The sequence below is a fragment of the Phocoena sinus genome, chromosome 2, assembly GCF_008692025.1.
Source record: "Phocoena sinus isolate mPhoSin1 chromosome 2, mPhoSin1.pri, whole genome shotgun sequence".
NCBI classification, from domain to species: domain Eukaryota; kingdom Metazoa; phylum Chordata; class Mammalia; order Artiodactyla; family Phocoenidae; genus Phocoena; species Phocoena sinus.
Window position 1 is genome coordinate 4,847,629 of NC_045764.1, and position 6,657 is coordinate 4,854,285.

The window sequence follows — 6,657 nt, forward strand, 5'->3', positions numbered from 1 at the left end:
ACGTCACGCTGCCTCTGCAGCTGCAGGCCCGCCCCGCACGTAGTGCCCCTCCTACCCCCATCCCCCAACCCCCGGCCTGAGTGAGCCGGAGGCCCCGAATCAGCGGCTCCTTTAACCCCGTCCTGGCTGAGCGAAAAAACAGACGCCCTCCAGCGACCTACACGCAGAGGCAGGGCCAAATCCAAAGCTGAGCTCCTGTGAGCTGTGAAAACAAAGAAGAGAAAGGGAAATCTCTCCCAGCAGCCACAGAAGCAGCGGATTAAAGCTCCACAATCAACTTGATATACCCTGCATCTGTGGAATACCTGAATAGACAAGGAATGATCCCAAATTGAAGAGGTGGAATTTAGGAGCGAGATCTATGATTTTTTTCCCTTTTCCTCTTTTTGTGAAGGTGTACGTGTATGCTCCTGTGTGACATCTAGTCTGTATACTCTTGCTTCCACCATTTGTCCTAGGGCTCTATCCGTCCATGACTTTTTTTTAAAAATTCTTTTTCTTAATAATTAAGTTTAATTGTAATAACTTTATTATACTTTACCTTCGTTCTTTCTTTCTTTCCTTCCTTCCCTCCCTCCTTTAGACAACGAATCACCCCAAATTGAGGAGGTGGTCTCAGGGAGCAGGATTTATGATTTTTCCCCCTTTACCTCTTTTTGTGAAGGTGTATGTGTATGCTTCTGTGTAAGATTTTCTCTGTATAGCTTTGCTTCCAACATTTGTCCTAAGGTTCTATCCGTCCCTTTTTTTTTTTCTAAATATTTTTTAATTCAATAACTATATTATACTTTATTTTATTTTTACTGTATCATCTTTCTTTCTGTCTTTTTTTCCTTCTTTCCATCCTTCCTTCCTTCCTCCCTCCCTCCCTCCCTCCCTCCTTTCTTTCCTTCTTTGCTTCTTTCTTCCTTCCTTCCTTTCCTCCTTTCCTTCTTTCTTTACTCATACTTCTACTAATTCTCTCTACTTTTTCTCCCTTTTATTCTGAGCCGTGTGGATGAAAGGCTCTTGGTGCTCCAGCCAGGAGTCAGGGCTCTGCCTCTGAGGTAGGAGAGCCAACTTCAGGTCACTGGTCAACAAGAGACCTCCCAGCTCCACATAATATTAAACAGCGGAAATCTCCCAGAGACCTCCATCTTAACACCAGCACCCAGCTTCACTCAACGACCAGCAAGCCACAGTGCTGGACAACCTATGCCAAACAACTAGCAAAACAGGAACACAACCCCACCCATTAGCAGAGAGGCTGCCTAAAATCATAATAAGGCCACAGACACCCCAAAACACACCACCAGACGTGAACCTGCCCACTAGAGAGACAAGATCCAGCCTCATCCAGCACAACACAGGCACTAGTCCCCTCCACCAGGAAGCCTACACAACCCACTGAAACAACCTTAGCCACTGGAGACAGACATCAAAAACAACGGGAACTACGAACCTGCAGCCTGCAAAAAGGAGACCCCAAACACAGTAAGATAAGCAAAATGAGAAGACAGAAAAACACACAGCAGATGAAGGAGCAAGATAAAAACCCACCAGACCTAACAAATGAAGAGGAAATAGGCAATCTACCTGAAAAAGAATTCAGAATAATGATAGTAAGGATGATCCGAAATCTTGGAAGTAGAATGGACAAAATGCAAGAAACAGTTAACAAGGACCTACAAGAACTAAAGATGAAACAAGCAACGATGAACAATGCAATAAATGAAATTAAAATCACTCTAGATAGGATCAATAGCAGAATAACTGAGGCAGAAGAACGGATAAGTGACCTGGAAGATAAAGTAGTGGAAATAACTACTGCAGAGCAGAATAAAGAAAAAAGAATGAAAAGAACTGAGGACAGTCTCAGAGACCTCTGGGACAACATGAAACGCACCAACATTCGAATTATAGGGGTTCCAGAAGAAGAAGAAAGAAAGAAAGGGACTGAGAAAATATTTGAAGAGATTATAGTTGAAAACTTCCCTAATATGGGAAAGGAAATAGTTAATCAAGTCCAGGAAGCACAGAGGGTCCCATACAGGATAAATACAAGGAGAAACACGCCAAGACACATATTAATCAAACTGTCAAAAATTAAATACAAAGAAAGCATATTAAAAGCAGCAAGGGAAAAACAACAAATAACACACAAGGGAATCCCCATAAGGTTAACAGCGGACCTCTCAGCAGAAACCCTACAAGCCAGAAGGGAGTGGCAGGACATACTGAAAGTGATGAAGGAGAATAGCCTGAAACCAAGACTACTCTACCCAGCAAGGATCTCATTCACATTTGATGGAGAAATTAAAACCTTTACAGACAAGCAAAAGCTGAGAGAGTTCAGCACCACCAAACCAGCTTTACAACAAATGCTAAAGGAACTTCTCTAGACACGAAACACAAGAGAAGGAAATGACCTATAGTAGCGAACCCAAAACAATATATAAAATGGAAATAGGAACATACATATCAATAATTACCTTAAATGTAAATGGACTAAATGCTCCCACCAAAGACACAGATTGGCTGAATGGATACAAAAACAAGACCCTTATATATGCTGTCTACAAGAGACCCACTTCAGAACTAGAGACACATACAGACTGAAAGTAAGGGGATGGAAAAAGATATTCCATGCAAATGGAAACCAAAAGAAAGCTGGAGTAGCAATTCTCATATCAGACAAAATAGACTTTAAAATAAGGACTATTAAAAGGGACAAAGAAGGACACTACATAATGATCAAGGGATCGATCCAAGAAGAAGATATAACAATTGTAAATATTTATGCACCCAACATAGGAGCACCTCAATACATAAGGCAAATACTAACAACCATAAAAGGGGAGATCAACAGTAACACATTCATAGTAGGGGACTTTAACACCCCACTTTCACCCATGGACAGATCATCCAAAATGAAAATAAATAAGGAAACACAAGCTTTAAATGATACATTAAACAAGATGGACTTAATTGATATTTATAGGACACTCCATCCAAAAACAACAGAATACACATTTTTCTCAAGTGCTCATGGAACATTCTCCAGGATAGATCATATCTTGGGTCACAAATCAAGCCTTGGTAAATTTAAGAAAACTGAAATTGTATCAAGTATCTTTTCCGACCACAACGCCATGAGACTAGATATCAATTACAGGAAAAGATCTGTAAAAAATACAAACACATGGAGGCTAAACAATACACTACTTAATAATGAAGTGATCACTGAAGAAATCAAAGAGGAAATAAAAAAATACCTAGAAACAAATGACAATGGAGACACAACGACCCAAAACCTATGGGATGCAGCAAAAGCAGTTCTAAGGGGGAAGTTTATAGCAATACAAGCCCACCTTAAGAAGCAGGAAACATCTCGAATAAACAACCTAACCTTGCACCTCAAGCAATTAGAGAAAGAAGAACAAAAAAACCCCAAAGCTAGCAGAAGGAAAGAAATCATAAAAATCAGATCAGAAATAAATGAAAAAGAAATGAAGGAAACAATAGCAAAGATCAATAAAACTAAAAGCTGGTTCTTTGAGAAGATAAACAAAATAGATAAACCACTAGCCAGACTCATCAAGAAAAAAAGGGAGAAGACTCAAATCAATAGAATTAGAAATGAAAAAGGAGAAGTAACAACTGACACTGCAGAAATAAAAAAAATCATGAGAGATTACTACAAGCAACTCTATGCCAATAAAATGGACAATCTGGAAGAAATGGACAAATTCTTAGAAATGCACAACCTGCCAAGACTGAATCAGGAAGAAATAGAAAATATGAACAGACCAATCACAAGCACTGAAATTGAAACTGTGATTAAAAACCTTCCAACAAACAAAAGCCCAGGACCAGATGGCTTCACAGGTGAATTCTATCAAACGTTTAGAGAAGAGCTAACACCTATCCTTCTCAAACTCTTCCAAAATATAGCAGAGGGAGGAACACTCCCAAATTCCTTCTACGAAGCCACCATCACCTTGATACCAAAACCAGACAAGGATGTCACAAAGAAAGAAAACTACAGGCCAATATCACTGATGAACATAGATGCAAAAATCCTCAACAAAATACTAGCAAACAGAATCCAACAGCACATTAAAAGGGTCATACACCATGATCAAGTGGGGTTTATTCCAGGAATGCAAGGATTCTTCAATATACGCAAATCTATCAATGTGATAAACTATATTAACAAATTGAAGGAGAAAAACCATATGATCATCTCAATAGATGCAGAGAAAGCTTTCGACAAAATTCAACACCCATTTATGATAAAAACCCTCCAGAAAGTAGGCATAGAGGGAACTTTCCTAAACATAATAAAAGCCATATATGACAAGCCCACAGCAAACATCATCCTCAATGGTGAAAAACTGAAAGCATTTCCACTAAAATCAGGAACAAGACAAGGTTGCCCACTCTCACCACTCTTATTCAACATAGTTTTGGAAGTTTTAGCCACAGCAATCAGAGAAGAAAAGGAAATAAAAGGAATCCAAATCGGAAAAGAAGAAGTAAAGCTGTCACTGTTTGCAGATGACATGATACTATACATAGAGAATCCTAAAGATGCTACCAGAAAACTACTAGAGCTAATCAATGAATTTGGTAAAGTAGCAGGATACAAAATTAATGCACAGAAATCTCTGGCATTCCTATATACTAATGATGAAAAATCTGAAAGTGAAATCAAGAAAACACTCCCATTTACCATTGCAACAAAAGAATAAAATATCTAGGAATAAACCTACCTAAGGATACGAAAGACCTGTATGCAGAAAATTATAAGACACTGATGAAAGAAATTAAAGATGATACAAATAGATGGAGAGATATACCATGTTCTTGGATGGGAAGAATCAACATTGTGAAAATGACTCTACTACCCAAAGCAATCTACAGATTCAATGCAATCCCTATCAAACTACCACTGGCATTTTTCACAGAACTAGAACAAAAAATTTCGCAATTTGTATGGAAACACAAAAGACCCCGAATAGCCAAAGCAATCTTTAGAACGAAAAAAGGAGCTGGAGGAATAAGGCTCCCTGACTTCAGACTATATTACAAAGCAACAGTAATCAAGACAGTATGGTACTGGCACAAAAACAGAAAGATAGATCAGTGGAACAGGATAGAAAGCCCAGAGATAAACACACGCACATATGGACACCTTATCTTTGATAAAGGAGGCAGGAATGTACAGTGGAGAAAGGACAGCCTCTTCAATAAATGGTGCTGGGAAAACTGGACAGGTACATGTAAAAGTATGAGATTAGATCACTCCCTAACACCATACACAAAAATAAGCTCAAAATGGATTAAAGACCTAAATGTAAGGCCAGAAACTATCAAACTCTTAGAAGAAAACATAGGAAGAACACTCTATGACATAAATCACAGCAAGATCCTTTCTGACCCACCTCCTAGAGTAATGGAAATAAAAACAAAAATAAACAAATGGGACCTAATGAAACTTCAAAGCTTTTGCACAGCAAAGGAAACCATAACCAAGACCAAAAGACAACCCTCAGAATGGGAGAAAACATTTGCAAATGAAGCAACTGACAAAGGATTAATCTCCAAATTTACAAGCAGCTCATGCAGCTCAATAACAAAAATACAAACAAACACCCATCCAAAAATGGGCAGAAGACCTAAATAGACATTTCTCCAAAGAAGATATACAGAATGCCAACAAACACATGAAAGAATGCTCAACATCATTAATCATTAGAGAAATGCAAATCAAAACTACAATGAGATATCATCTCACACCAGTCAGAATGGCCATCATCAAAAAATCAAGAAACAATAAATGCTGGAGAGGGTGTGGAGAAAAGGGGACACTCTTGCACTGCTGTGGGAATGTGAATTGGTTCAGCCACTGTGGAGAACATTATGGAGGTTCCTTAAAAAACTACAAATAGAATTACCATATGACCCAGCAATCCCACTACTTGGCATATACCCTGAGGAAAACCAAAATTCAAAGAGAGTCATGTACCAAAATGTTCATTGCAGCTCTATTTACAATAGCCAGGACATGGAAACAACCTAAGCGCCCATCATCGGATGAATGGATTAAAGAAGATGTGGCACATATAACAATGGAATATACTCAGCCTTAAAAAGAAATGAAATTGAGCTATTTGTAATGAGATGGATAGACCTAGAATCTGTCATTACAGAGTGAAGTAAGTCAGAAAGAAAAAGACAAATACCGTATGCTAACACATATATTATGGAATTTAAGGGAAAAAAATGTCATGAAGAACCTAGGGTAAGATAGGAATAAAGACGCAGACCTACTGGAGAACGGACTTAAGGATATGGGGAGGTGGAAGGGTGAGTTTTGACAGGGCGAGAGAGAGTCATGGACATATACACACTAACAAACGTAGTAAGGTAGATAGCTGGGGGGAAGCAGCCGCAAGGCACAGGGATATTAGCTCGGTGCTTTGTGACAGCCTGAAGGGTGGGATGGGGAGAGTGGGAGGGAGGGAGACGCAAGAGGGAAGACATATGGGAACATATGTATATGTATAGCTGATTCACTTTGTTGTAAATCAGAAACTAACACACCATTGTAAAGCAATTATACCCCAATAAAGATGTTTAAAAAAAAAAAAAAAAAAAAAAAAAAAAAAAAAA